This window comes from Megalobrama amblycephala, linkage group LG11 (genome assembly GCF_018812025.1).
Source record: "Megalobrama amblycephala isolate DHTTF-2021 linkage group LG11, ASM1881202v1, whole genome shotgun sequence".
NCBI lineage: Eukaryota > Metazoa > Chordata > Actinopteri > Cypriniformes > Xenocyprididae > Megalobrama > Megalobrama amblycephala.
The window spans coordinates 4,068,930-4,084,777 of record NC_063054.1 but is presented as its reverse complement, the minus strand read 5'-3'; the positions used below and the strand labels follow the sequence as shown (position 1 = coordinate 4,084,777).

The following is a 15,848-nucleotide window of genomic DNA, read 5'->3' as shown; positions in this document are numbered from 1 at the left end:
AGTCCCAATCCGATACTTGTATTTCCCTAGTGCTTGGTGCACACTTCAAATACATTAGAGTTATTAAAATCAATCCAATGTATACAGGAAATGTGCAGAGTTTCTCAGGGGCTCAAATGTAAAAAAGGAGTCATCACTATGGAGTCATTCAAATGTAACAATTACTACAGTAATGATATCTATCTATCTATGATACTCACTCTCTCTCTCTCTCTCTCTCTCTATATATATATATATACACTAATGAATATATAGAATAATTGCAACAAAAAGAAAAAAAAAGTGGAGATAAGGTTGGAAAGCATGAATCTCACAGGTGTCAGAATGCCAGTCTGTCAGTCAAGTCCGAAGCAAGACGTAACCCATATCAACACGTTATGGCAAGATAGACAGTCTGACGGCAGATAAAATTAAGCAGTAAATAAATTACTTTTGAGTGTTTTGTTACAAAAGTGTGCATCAAGTATGCTAAACATGGAAGCTTGAACGCATGTGTGATGCGCTAGAGCAGACCTCATTGGTTCTTGAGCATCATGCACACACATTTGAGCTTCTTCTTTTCCTTTTAATGGAGGTTGGCAAACCCACTAGAAGGTGCATACTGCCACCTACTGCACAACACCTGTGTGAGAGCAAAAAAACTAAGCTATATACTGCTGTAAATAAAGGATCAGGCTTAGGATAGCCGATACCGATCGGTTAAAAAAATGACTGGATCCTTGAAATTGTCTCGGGACATCCCTAATAATGTATGTTACAAGTGTGCAGGATGCAAGATGCGGGATGCGATGAAATGGATCAGTCCGGAGCTGTGAGAGATAGTAAGGCCTGTCTTGTGTCTGGCAGCACAGGGTGCAGCTCTATGGTTTCAACAGCAAGTTAATGTTGTGCTTTCAACTGACAGCATTTCTGTTGTGTTCTGTTGTGTACAGAAAATAAAGTGATTTCTGTTCAACCACACTGAATATTTCAGTGGCCATGAATAAAAAAATGCTTGTAAGGAGTGAGCTAATGAGAATAATTACAACTTGATCATCATGAAATCTAATTTAAATGAGGAGTGCCACATTTTCATCCAAATGATAATTAATCTACATAGAACCAAAGGCCAAAGTGCATGATCTTAATCCACTGAAAAGTTTTCATCAAAGGTTTGTCACTAGGTGTAGAACATGCAGATGTACTTGTTTGAACAATTAACTTCACTTCTGTATTGCATGTTGCTTCAAAAAAGCCTATAGTGCATTTTCAGAGTGTTTTCTGCTGAGTTGCACGTGACGCTCTGCAAAAATAGGCTCGAAGGCAGAGTTCTACTTTTTGTGCCACAGCGTGGGGCTGCTCACACATGCAGTGTGAATGCACAAAGCCGTGACTGTGGCAGACACAGGATGTGTGAAGTGTCTGAACAAATATTTGCATCTAAAGATACTGATTTCACTAGGCAACATCAACTACAATGTATATTTGTTGTTATAACAAACAAACAAGCGAAAAAATACTGGCATGGAGCACCTAGGGAAGAGATTGGCTCTGTCCCAAATGGCACTCTAAGCCCTTGCAATCTCACTTGGAGTCCACACTTTTGTGATGTAATACAGCTTTGACTGTTGGGCAGAAGTCTGCTCTGGAGATCGCCCCATCATGGGCTCAGCAGAAGCATGTATAGCAGCCACAATGATGGAGCTCGTGTTGGAGCAATAGCCTTGTGGCCAGCGCTCCAAAAAAATGGCACAGCTGCGCATCAGGTTACCCGGGTTGAGCATTCAGTCCCAGCCTGAAGTCTTTTGCCTGTTCTGTTCCCCTTCTCTCTCCTCCCCATTGCTATCTAATAAAGGCATAACATGGCAAAATTTTAACTTTAAAAATCACCCTTCTGAAACTTAAAATGACATATAGGACACCCTACAGTCTCATCCACGGTATGTCCACATGAGATCAAGTTCACATGAAGTGTGCCATTTGGAATTGGGCCATTGTATCTTCCTTCACAGTCTTTAAGGAAGCAAATATAATGTCCTTTTGGAGTACGTTTTCCCCTTACCACTCCATCAGAGTGACATGACCCAACACACCACACAGCAGAATAAATCATTGTGGTGGAGTAACAGCCAGGGCAGACAGTCAATGAGTGAGGAACCAGAAAGTCATCTTAACTCTTTAATTTTTAATGTTCAGAGTATGTGACATTTAATGACCTTTTAAATCAGCTTTCACTTGCAGAATAAGTTAATATGTTGCAAACAGTTATTTTTACCAATGAGATTCATTCTCATGTTACGCAGCACGTTTGAGCTTCCACAAGAACCAATGTGGTTTGTTCTCACGCATCAAGCAAGTATGGTTGAGCTTAAGCTCATGTTCGCTTATCAATGTTTATATGTGAATTTCTATGCATGCAATGTGTTTCATACAAGCTGTGTAGGATTGGGAGGTCATGAGTATCTGCCTCTGCTGAGACCATGACATTGATGGGTTGTCAGGGGCAATGGCCTCTGGAGAACCAGTGTGAAGCTAACTAACATTATCGTTACGGGTTCTTACTTCACTGGAGGAATATTACACATTTTATTCCCCTGCAAGCTCATTAACATGCTTGGCTAGAAATGAGACATTTGTCTGTGCACAGGCCTCATCACCTTCAGACCATGACAGAGAGACACAGAGAGTCTGGGAGGAGGATTTTCCCTAATTAAAATCTAAAAAGCAGAGGATGCTTAAGACTTCAGTTAATGGGATGGTCCTAATTGGGGTCAATAGTGCAAACTGCACAACAAATCACATGCTTAGCAGAAGAAAGAAGATAAAATTGAAGGAATAAAGAGAAAACCAGAATGTCTGGAGTCTGACCATGACCACTGCTGACAATTAATTGCTATAGAAATGACTGTATACTCATATTTGTGTTTGAGTCACTCAACTGTCCTCAACTCAACTGTCAAAAGCATATAGTCACAGCTGGAAAGGGTTCAAATATGCAGAAGATGCTGGAAAACAAAATAATTTGCAGAACCTAAAGGACTTTTCTGAAGATCACTGGACAGTTTAAATGCTCAGGACAAAGAAGGGACTCGTGAACAACTATCACAAAACATAGAAACAGTCGTTGATCATCCAGGTAACCACACAGAGTATTAAGATTTGAGGTTATGTAAACTCTCAAGGTCATTTTTATAAATTCAGTTATTATTTTGTGTTGTGGACTACATGTAAAAATCTTATTCAGGACAGTACTAAAGCAGATATAGTAGTGCAGATATATGCATGATGGTCCCAGGTTGATCAGAAGCAGGTCCCCTTTACAGTATATCTGGAATTAACATATGTTGGTATCCAGATATTTTTAGCTGGATTGAATTTAAACTTATTCCAACGTGTCTCCAATGCAGGAGGAGAGATTCGAAAGCACTTACTCTATGTGACTCATCACTTCCTTATTATAAACACATTGACAGATCATTCAAAACACATGCTGCATTTAAAAGTGGGGGTAATTTATCTCAGACACCCTCCAAATGTGGTTTCAGTGATGCATTTTGGGGACATTTACACTTGGCATTTAATGTGAAATCACACTGAGATCCATCTCTACAATGCATCTCAGACCCGTGTGTTGTCAAAGCAGCAGAGAGCTGTCAGTGCTTAACAGCAGCCTCATTACATCATCAGCAGTAAACAGATCTAAACCAGATTATGTGGAGGCCCACGACAAAATAAATGCATGGGCCCATCTGACAGATTAATGCTCCTTGTTCATTCTTACTTAATGCTACTGCACATGGAGTTTTTTAATCTTATTTTACACTTTTTTTAGTTTAGTAATCTAATTTGTTTACTAACAATATTTAGTATAATTATAAACAATATAACATAACAAATATAAAATGTTTGTTATAACTTAAATATAAGTACTAGCAAATGTAAGTGAAACGGGTAATGCACTTACAATTAAGAACAAGATTTATCAAAACACAGAACAAGTAGATGAAAGAAACACTAACATTTGTTAACATTAGTTAATTCATTAAGTATCGTGAACTAAAAAGTATTTTCATTGTAAGTTAATGTTAATTAACATAGTTTTCAGTCATGTGACTGCTGTGGGGACCTGGAGGGCAAAACATCCGCAGAACTGCAGCACAGGCCTGTCAGTTTTTCCATCCGTTTCAAGCCATGAATATTTAGATCACCTCTCAAAAGAAGAAAAACAAAAATACGTGAACAAAATGGAAATGTTGGGCACTTGTGATCCATAGACAGCACCTGCTGCAGAAGCTCAATCACTAAAAACAGCAGGACATCCTAAAGTGCTTGATGTGAAAAACACTTAAAAAGCCTTAAAGGTGCCATCGAACGTTTTTTTTTCACAAGATGTAATATAAGTCCTAGGTGTCCCCTGAATGTGTCTGTGAAGTTTCAGCTCAAAATACCCCATAGATTTTTTTAATACATTTTTTTAACTGCCTATTTTGGGGCATAATTAGAAATGCGCCGATTCGGGCTGCGGCCCCTTTAATTGCTCGCGCTCTCCGCCCCCTCCCGAGCTCTCGACTTTATCATTGCATAAACAAAGTTCACACAGCTAATATAACCCTCAAAATGGATCTTTAAAAAGTGTTTGTCATGCATACTGCATGCATACATCAGATTATGTGAGTATTGTATTTATTTGGATGTTTACATTTGATTCTGAATGAGTTTGATAGTGCTCCGTGGCTAAAGCTAACATTACACACTGTTGGAGAGATTTATAAAGAATGAAGTTGTGTTTATGAATTATACAGACTGCAAGTGTTTAAAAATGAAAATAACGACGGCTCTTGTCTCCGTGAATACAGTAAGAAACGAGGGTAACTTTAACCACATCTAACAGTACATTAGCAACATGCTAACGAGACATTTAGAAAGACAATTTACAAATATCACAAAAAATATCATGATATCATGGATCATGTCAGCTCCATTTGCCATTTTTCGCTATTGTCCTTGCTTGCTTACTTAGTCTGATGATTCAGCTGTGCACATCCAGACATTAATACTGGCTGCCCTTGTGTAATGCCTTGAACATGGGCTGGCATATGCAAATATTGGGGTCGTACATATTAATGATCCCGACCGTTACGTAACAGTCAGTGTTATGTTGAGATTTGCCTGTTCTTCAGAGGTCTTTTAAACAAATGAGATTTATATAAGAAGGAGGAAACAATGGAGTTTGAGACTGTATGTCATTTCCATGTACTGAACTCTTGTTATTTAACTATGCCAAGATAAATTCAATTTTTAATTCTAGGGCACCTTCAATGTATCAAATAATATCAAATTCAGTATATACCTTATTGATGATGCATACTACATACAGCCGAACAGATGAGTTCAGAATATGAACACAACACGCAAAATGTTTGTTTTCTTTATAATGGTTTTCAATGGAAAAGCGATTAACAAGAAAATGCGCATTGCATTTATATTCTGGGTTCATCTGCTTGCCTGTACATAGCATAAGCTGTACAGGGAGTGCAGAATTATTAGGCAAGTTGATTTTCTGATCATATTTTTTTCCCAAGCACATTTTACCAATTCCAATCCACATCAATCTTAATAACTACTATTAATATTGTTTTTAATCATTTATAAGTGATATATAATTGTTCATGAAGGCTGGAAATGAAAAATGCCTTATATTCAGGTGTGCAGAATTATTAGGCAAGTTTTCTTTTACTGGCAAAATGAGCCAAAAAAGAGATTTAACTCAGACTGAAAAGTCAAAAATTATTAAATACTCATGAGAAGGACGCAATACTAATGCAATACTAGAAATTGAAAAGTTAAAGCATGACCAAGGGACAGCAAAATGCTCATTGGGTCAGCGGGGTCAGACAAAAACAGGTGGAAAAGAAAAGACACATGAATTACTGAATTTGGTCTTTTAATATCACTGTCTTACTACATTAGTACTTAGTACAAACCTGGCGGGCAGTGGAGGAAAGCCTTGTTTTGCCCTCCAGGTGGGTGTTCGTATACGGGTGTGACATCAAAACTGTGAATTGATTCCTGGGAGCACATTAGTTTTGAACGCCAGTGTTGCATTTCAACCTACTGCATTTCAGCCCACATTAACAACTGCAAACACAACTCAATCTTCTAAACCCTAGCTAACTTAAGAAATCTGAACAAGAATTATCTTTAATTTATTCATCATTGCCAGATAGGTATGTCCTCTTCATTTTCACGAATTAAAACATCATGCATATTTTGGGGATAGTGTGCCTGTACAGGGCTGGCAAGAGCATAAATGAGATGAACCGCAAAGAGAGTTGCTGAGATGCTGCTGTGAATTATTTGAATTATTTAAATTATCAGCCCTCGGGGTCTGCCTGGGGATGAGGCCGAACACAATAAAAGCCCCGTTTGACACATTAGCCTTTGGAGTGCTTTCACATCTGCCTCCAGGAACATGTCCTACTTGGTGAAATCACATTCACCTAAAATGTCCTGCAAATATCACCCTAATTTTTGAGAAAAAAATCACCACAAAATGCAAAAAACAGAAAAGGTCTGCGAAATCCTTCCTTGTTAGCTGTAACAAATAATCTTTTGTACCCGTTTTCCAGGCAACAATCAGTTGATTCAGGTGTATAAGGAGAAAACATCCCTCTCTCTCGCTTGCTACCTTCTTCACTTTCAGTCAAATCAGCCTTTCATGAAGCCACACACAGAAACCATGACTAACATGATAAGTGGGCTTATATGCCCCAAGAGTGTAGGATAAGCCCCTTTAAACTCGATCTCTTCATAACCCCGTTACCACCAGCATAATGTCTGAAATCGCATATAGCACCTTTAATGTTCGGGTAACAGAAAGATATTTCAGTGAGCAGCTTTATAGCCCACCAGGATCACAGAGGGCTTGTGAAATCCCACTAATAATAATTATGTAATGTGATTAGTGTCAGTGACAGTAGGAGCACAATTACTAGTAAATATTTACTGCACAGTTACTGAATTCGCAGTACAAAGTCAAAAGTAAACAGTCACTGACTGATCATAATATTAATAATGATTTACACAATAACAAAACCTGCAGATCTCTCATACAAAGAAATGTCAATGACGTTATTAAATGATTAGAAATATGATTTCAGCAGTTCTTCATGTGAAGATCACTGCATTCAAAGTGTAATGTAATGTTGTAGTTTATGAGCTTATGGGAGAGCCACATAACCAGCATGATATTATTAATGCATGTTGTATGGGATGGAGAAAAATATGGTATAAAAAGAGCAAAAAAAAGACAAACAATCAGCTTCTATGTGAAGAGTCAGTGACAAACTACACAGGTGTCAGTATAATGTCGCAAACCACTGGTACTATTTTACAAGTACGCATGCCTATTCAGTCTTAATAGCTAATCGTTAACAAACCCGCAATGTGCCTATCTATCATAGATAGGTGAAACTCCGCCTCCACAGAGGAAATCAATGCTTACTTCATCATTGCATCATTAGCCACGCCCACTGGTGTGTTAGTGAGATGAGCAGAGAAGAGCGATACAGGACTAAAATAACATTACCTTTCAAAGGATCCTAATGCAGGAATATGGTTATTTATTTTCAACAATGTGAATGTCTCAGTTGAGCTTTATTTATTTGTGTTCGGTACATTTCACTGTGGATTCTTTGGTAAATCTTTCGCATTTCAGAGCAAACAGACTTTTACAATATGAACTCGACAGTAATGCAACAACATGTCAGTAACTGTGTTCATTCTAATGCCTGATCTGATATTAATGATTCATGTACAGTCAGATGATCTTTGTCTGTGTGTCAGTAAATCAAACCAGTGTCTAAACATTCATGTTGTTTCTCTTAGTAGGATGAAAATAATCTGCTATTTAAACGGTGATTAAATTATATATAGAAAACAATCAAAGAACACTCCCTTTACAATCACTGGAGCTGTCAATCAAACAGCGCTAGTTTATCAGTGACTGAGTTCTGGACTTGCGCCAAAACTCCCATTTTATTCAATGAATATCTTAGTTATTTATGATGAAAGCATTTGTTAATGTGCAGAATGACGAGATCACTGCTTTCATGATCTCAACAACATGTCTGTGATCGGCTACAATGTTCATCACTGCAACCTTTCATGCTGCGATCTAAATATAATGCAATAGATCTAAATGTAATGCTATAATCAACACTTTTCATGATTAGTTAACCTTGAGAGCTGTAGTAGTAAAAATGTACTAAAAGAGAGAGTAATACTAAGTTATTTCATATGCAAAGATGTCAGCCAATCACAGCAGTGGGCATTTACACTGAAGTCTCACAGCAGACACGCCCCTTAAAACAGAGCGTTCAAATAAGAGGGCTAAAATCAAGCCTTTTATTTCTAAAAAATGACAATTTTTTGATGTAAAAAGCATACTAACATAACTAACCGCTTTTTAAAGACACAAGAAATAAAACAGTGTTTTAGACTGAGGGTGAAAAGAGGTGCTGTAGCAATGTGCAGTATGAGAAAAATAATGTGTTGTTTGAACTTTAAGTCATGTAAATATAGAAGACCCCAAAAATAAAATTAAAAACTTGAAATTTAGCATAATTTGCGCATTTGTGCACATATGAACTTCATTAACACAATAAGTGAACTTTAAGAAACATATTAAAGCAATATAAAAAGGCATGTCATGACTCAGATGAGCACAGCATCAGGGCAGAGAAAGAAAATAAAGCGAGTCAAAGAGCAGCTTAGATTCAGTTTGATCTTCCACCTACAGAATGGTGCAAAGGCGTAGGCAGAGCAAACAAAGCAGCCTGTGCGCAAGCTGAAGAGTGTTAATGAACTATGAATAGACCCACGAATATGTGCTCCATTATCATGTGAGCAGAGCGAGACACACAGAGCTGTTGATGAGTGGTGAAAATAATCTCAGTGGCCTCGCTTTTTCTCTAATAATAGATCATTTCTGTTTGCTGAGCTACACCATCATTTTCTCCCCCTCTCGTCTTAAAGGGAACGAACCCTCAACGCTAGATTAATTATGAATAAGAGTTTGATGTACAGTGTGAGACCTGGAGACTCTGTCCATTAGTGTTCCCATTCATCTCAAGGAAAAAACGAAATGGAGGCTAAAATATGTACAGCGCCTACCAGCAGGACCATGACCGGTCTAATCCATAGAGTATGTGAAAAAATCTGCATTGTAAATGAATTATCAGTGCATGAATATTTAAAAGCCGGCCGGTTTGTATCCACACCACACAGAGGGAGAGAAGCTTTCGTAGCGGACTGCCTTTTTGGACACAGAGGTCAGAAAAGAAACTAATCCACTTCAATCTCTCTCGTTCTGGACGTCACACTAAAAGCTCCTCTTTTGAAAGCAGAATCAATTGGCAATTTCTCTCCAAAGGAAGCGACACGGCGCTTAAATACTGAACGGATCAGTTCAACATCCCGCTGATGAAATTTTTACAGAGGATCGGCTTTGTCTCAGAGTCAGAGAAGACAAAGATGCCTGGTCCAGGAGCTGAGCATAAAATGATCTGCTGAGACAGAAGCTGAAACCAGTGAGGAGCCGCCCCGTTCATCCCTTTAGATTGGACTGAAGCTATCTGTCAGGATGCCAGATTGAGGTTGAGCGGCGGCCACTGAGGGATGAGCTCTGCGATCATAATCTATTATCACTTACAGTCACACTGAGAGATTAAAACAGCGCGGTACTTGAACTCTTCCAACATTGAGGCCTCCGACAGCGCGAGATCCAGCAGATAATCTGCAGTGCTGCTGGGAAACACTTCCGAAACAAAGCTGCCGCTCTAAAAATAACACTGTGTCCTGTGGTAGGCAGTTTTTCTCCAGAAGCAGAGACCAGGCGACAGACAAAATGTCAAGCGCTACAGCTGCTATTGCTTTTTCACACCGGTAAAGTTCAACGCTAGAGGAGTCTCAAAAGAAAGAGTGATAACAGTTACAGCTCCATTTTGTTCAGAAGAATATGTGCACACGTATGCGTTTAAAGTGCATAGTCCTGTTGACATCCATTGTCTCACTTTGACATGCCATATGCCACATATGTTGCTGAAAGAGCAGAATGTCATCTTATTTTCATATACCATACATTCATTTTTCCTATTCCATTAATAAATACTCCAAGAAGTGTTTATCAGCTCTGCACAGAAGTAAGGTTTATGTGCTGCAGAACCTCGGCTGATGTCCAGAGGTCTGATTTGATGTTCCAGGGGATAAAAATTCACTGTTTTTATACGATTTAGTTTGGCCTTTATTTATACAGGACAGTTCAGAGAGTTGGCCAGCAGCCAAACTCAGGTCGCCTGAAGCATAACTGCGCCGTGATATTCACATCAAAATGACTGTGTGATATATTGCAAAAATGTTTCAGGATCAACACTGTGACTGCTAAGAGGAAATGACTGACTTATTTTTATACTGTACATTATCAATCAGAGTCAGCAGAGACAAGACATCATGCATGCATTTGCCGTTTTATGTCATCATATGTTTTAAAGCTTTGCTGTCGATCAAGCGTGGGTTTCTTACCTGTATCGCGCTGCTGCTCTGCCATAGGGTCCTTAGTGGCGAGGCCCGTCAATCAAGCCTCGCGATCCTCCCGTCTCCAGCTGAAGGCTGATGACACACCTGAGGAGAAGAGAGGAGAAGCATCAGGTGTGCGTTCTCTCATGTTTGACATTCAGCTTTCTACTACACAAGCTCATGTGATACTGACTGACAGAATCACATGACTAGACGTTTATATCTACATTGTGTGCAAAATCATTCCATTATTACCATATGGCTCAGAGGACAGGATTACATGAATTCATTTTAAAGAAATTACTTTTTATACAATTCATTTATTTAATTATATGATGCCTTATTTGACACTTCTCCAGAAAGGAGATAGTAAGAGCTGCTGAGGGTAAACGAGGGACATGCTTTTAAAAATTAAGTCCTGATATTACTTAGATTGAACAAACCTCAGGGCTGTCCGTTCAAGCAACATGTCACTTATCGCTAATAACTCTCCTATGAATCAGCGAGTCTTCACAGAATCAGCCTGGAAACGTTTGATGCTTTTGCAGTATTGGAGGTTTCGTTTTTTTCTGCAATGGATTTGGGGAAGATGAGGCCAAAAGCAGCAGCGTTTGGTTAGATGGGATTCCATGCGAATGGCGACTAATCTCACAGAGTGTAATAAAAGATAAAAATGACTCGCAATAATAATGATGATTAAAGGAGATGAGGAGTGAGTTTCTCTGGCCTGAGGCTGGACACTCTCCGTAAGAGCCAGCGGACGCCGATGGCAAATCCCTGCACTTTCTGCAGCAGCAACAGGCACAGGATAGAATCAAACCAAACCTGTTCTGAGCTCAGTGTTCACACGCATCACATTAAATCTCAGTTTGATCCTTTGATGCAGAGTTCAAAGTTCTGTGTGCAGTCGCTGGTGTTCGGGACATGAAATTGTGGAATTTTTTTTTGGGGGGGGGGGGGGGGGTACTGCTTTTATGTCCCCACTAATATCAAGATCAAAAATGCAACCTTGCAAGTTCGCTGTTTAAAAGTAAGTTAAAGGGGACCTAAAACGCCCCTTTTACATGATGTAATATAAGTCTCTGGTGTCTCCAGAATGTGTCTGTGAAGTTTCAGCTCAAAATCCCCCACAGATCATTTATGATTGCTTGTCAAATTTGCTCCTATTTGGGTGTGAGCAAAAACACGCCATTTTTGTGTGTGTCCCTTTAAATGCAAATGAGCTGCTGCTCCTGGCCCCCTTTCCAAAAGAGGGCGGAGCTTTAACAGCTCAACAACAACAAAGCTGGAGAATCTCACGCACCCAAAATGAGGATTGTCAGTAACGGTGTTCAGCCTTACATTGTTCAAACCGGAGTCGACACTGATGGAGAGACTCAGGAAGAAGTTACAACTTTTAGAATGAAACTGGACGTTTCTGAATGGTTAGTGGATAAATTTATGTAGTTGCTGTGGAGTTGATTCAACTCAACGACTAGCATGTGCCGTCATGTTCATCTTTTGTGTTGAATTGATCCTCGTTTGTGAAGCAGTCCGGCGTAAAATGACGGCATGTCAACAACACTCTACTACAACAACTCTTCTTCTTCTCTAAAGCAGCCCAACATGGCCCCGCCCCCTTTGTTGTGTGTGCTCGAGGACGGGGTTTGTGTAAATTTTGGGGTTTGTGATGTCACTAACCCGGGAAGAAGCTCGTTGTAGTCCCTACCAGCCGTTTGTTGTAGTCGTTAAACAGAGAATCCTTTAAAAGAAAATATCTCCCTTTGCATTGAACTTTGTGCGTCGTAACTTTGCGGATGTTGTTTATGCTCAAACAGCAACATTACACACTAACTAAAGTTAAAAACCTTTAAAGTGTTCTTTTTCACAAGGCCACTCCTGTTTCCAACTAACAATCAACATTGTAGGAAACATTGCCTCTACAGACCTGCTGTTTACCAGCTGATATACACTTTCTGAATGGCAGAAATGTAGAAAGATACATCAGGACAGACCAGGATAAATCAGAGAGAGAAGTGTTCAAGAGAGTAAAGAGCTTCAGTTCAGTCCAGCTGCATCACAAACAAACGCTCCGGCTCATCGAGGGTTCAGTGGCCCCACATCATTGCGATTCAGTCTGCGTGTGTTATGAGGGGGGATTTGGTGTGCTTAATGCCAAGCACACAGGGGTTCATTGTTCTATAATGAATTTGATTTCAGGGATTTCCATGTTTAAACAGGGTTTAGCAGCACTAGGTGCATCCAGGTGGGAAAATACAAGCTTCTTATGCAGCACTGCTACTGCTGTTTCTGTCCTCGGAGAAACGGACTGTGTTTAATGCATATTTACTGGGGTCAGATGTCTTCAACTCCCGAAGACATCAATCAGTTAGAAAGCTTCAATTGCCACACAAGCTTGAGAAATAGCTCTGTATCCTCACACACAGTTCGTCCACCCTTAAAGTCTGTAATTGGTTGACAGTCTGACGGATGATTGGTGCAGAAATGGCCAAGCAGGACAAAACTGGGTGAAAGGAGAGATGGGGAGAAACTCTGCCCAAACCCTTCAGGCCACTGGGAATATATTAGAGAGCGTTTGATCGAGAACCGGCAACAGAGCGGTTTCTATGGCACTTTTTACTTACTGTTGTCATGATGCCAGAACAATGTGATTGTGCTACATCCACAACTGATTGATTATAATAAAATAAATTATAATTTCACAATCCCTGCATCTGAATTGAGAAGCAAACAAGATGCAGAAACATAAGTGAAGGAAGTAGAATTCAAATGAAATTAAATTCATCTAGCTTCTATAAGAGTCATGTTTCATAATGGATGACTCACACACACAACATATGGAGTATTTCCAGAGTCACTAGTTAATTGTGTCATTTTTCAAACAACACTGTTATTATTTGATTATATTTAATAAATTACTTTCATTTTAAAGATCGTGGTGGAAGAACAATTCATTTTCAAGGATTCTTTTTTAATTTACTCAATATATTACATAGTCAACAATATTTATTTGTGGTGGAAAAATCAGCTGATAAAACTAAACCCATTTTAGGGAATAAATAGCTATAATTCATCTAAAGTAAAGATGAAATTATTTGTTAATATGTTGGACTAATGAAATTCATCTGTTGTGTGACTTGAATTTCCTTGAATTCCTCTTTATGTCAGTTCAATTCACATTCAATTCCATACACATGCCAAATTAAACAAGACAATACAAAATAATTTGTTAAGCTTTCAGATCAGAAACAAGAAGTGAAGGTGTGTAGCCACCTATTCTTACCAGTATGTTCTTCTCCCACTTTTGAGTCTACTACTTTTCCTCTAATTCATTGACCTTGGCTCATGCCGAATAACGTTTTTTTTTCCATTACTAAAATCTGAAAAACTTATTTTTTGACATAATCCTTGACTTTGCATCGTCCTCTACCAAAACTGACTCATACATAAAGATTTTTGAGAGGCCTAGCCTTATATAGTGATTCAACTAATCTGATGCCAAACAGGATTTGAGGCTGTATCTCTGCAATGCTTTGGTGTCAGAACTTACTATATGTGACCCTGGACCACAAAACCAGTCATAAGGGTCATTTTTTTTTAATTGAATTGTATAAATCATCTGAAATAAGCTTACCACTGATGTATGGTTTGTTAGGATAGGACAATATTTGGCGGATATTTGAAAATCTGGAATCTGAAGGTGCAAAAAAAAAATCGCCTTTAAAGTTGTCCAAATGAAGTCCTTAGCAATGCATATCCACTCACAAAAATACATTTTTGATATATTTACGGTTGACAATTTACAAAATATCTTCATGGAACATGATCTTTATTTAATATCCTAATGATTTTTGACATAATAGAAAATGTCTCAGGTTATGACTATAACCATAGTTCCCTGAGAGAGGGAACGAGACACTGCGTCCCAAAGGGGGCGCTATGGGAATACCCCCTTCAGGACGCAGTGCGAGTTCCCTCGAAAGGGAAATCGATAATTTTGACCCATACAATGTATTGTTGGCTATTGCTACAAATATAACCATGTGACTTTTGACTGGTTTTGTGGTCCTGGGTCACATTTAAGGATTTTTGAGAGGCTAAGCCTTATTTAGTGATTCAACGAAGCTGATGCCAAACAGGACTTGAGGCTGTATCTCTGCAATGCTTTGGTGTCAGAACTTACTATATTGTCACAGCCATCATGGACTGAAGGTGCCAGAAGAGTTTCAGAAAAGTGCCGTCACTGGAGAATTGCCATTGTTGTATACTACAGATGCATTCAGGTATGCTATGAAACTTAATAAAAGTGTCTTTGGCAACATGAAGCACCCTGAAGCAACTTATCAAGTTTTGACAATCTAGTGGTCAAAAGACTATACAAATAAGCTTATATCTTTTGTGAAATTTGTGTGATGACTATAAATATCACAACATTCTCCAACATGTTCTCCAACCAATACGACCATATAGGTTGTTTGTCACTTACCTGAAATACGACCCATAGGAGCGTTTTCTAAAGTTGCACCCCTTTCGACAACAGGACACTTTCATTTTAATGCATTGTTTCCTTTTATCTGCGTCATATTTCGGGTTTCGCGTAGCTCAATTGGTAAAACATTGCAACAACAATATGCAATCATGTGATCATGCGATCGTGGGTTTGATCCCAGGGAACACATGTGCTCATAAAGTGTGTATGCACTATAAATCACTAAGGTTAGGTTTAGGGATGGGGTGGGTGTAGTCATTAATAAAAAATGAGTTTTGCTGAAATGGTGTAAAAAGTCCACACATTGCATTTAAATGAACACGCATTTTGATTGGTAATGACAGTCATATAGGGTAATTTTTTTTTGGAGGACAGTCTCAAATATCACCTCTTTCTATCCCAGTCCTACAGAATCCTACTTTTTCAAACTCCTAGATGGTTTGTCCAATCTTCACCAAATTTCAAACAGATCATCATCAGACCAGACCATTCCAGAAAAAATTGTTATAAATGTTTTATCTAAAACCATTTCATATTGCCTGTTCATATGACCTCCGATGGCTTTGATGGCCATCCATGTTCGCTTATCTTAGGTTTGTTGTGCTTGTCCCAGTAACTGCTGCTTGATTTATAAAATGTTGTTTGCCATCACTGCAGCCATGTTATTTCTAATACATCTCAAAACTTCATCACGACTTCCACTTGAAAATCTGTTCAGTAAGTCGTACTCAGCTTGAGTTCAGGAGGGACATTTGAGGCCAGCTCTCGCTCTTAAAAGAAATGACCTCACATGTGTCTTTCTGAT

The 15,848-nt window shown here is 38.8% G+C and overlaps 1 protein-coding gene across 2 annotated transcripts in view; it reads right to left on the bottom strand.

The window, feature by feature from the left end:
- Positions 1-15,848, bottom strand: part of lrfn2b (leucine rich repeat and fibronectin type III domain containing 2b) — a 97,939-nt gene that overhangs the window by 12,765 nt on the left and 69,326 nt on the right. For both annotated transcript variants that reach the window (XM_048208397.1, XM_048208398.1), the window contains exon 2: positions 10,561-10,659. The gene's annotated coding sequence lies outside the window, so the exon portion shown is untranslated. The remainder of the gene's footprint in view (positions 1-10,560; positions 10,660-15,848) is intronic.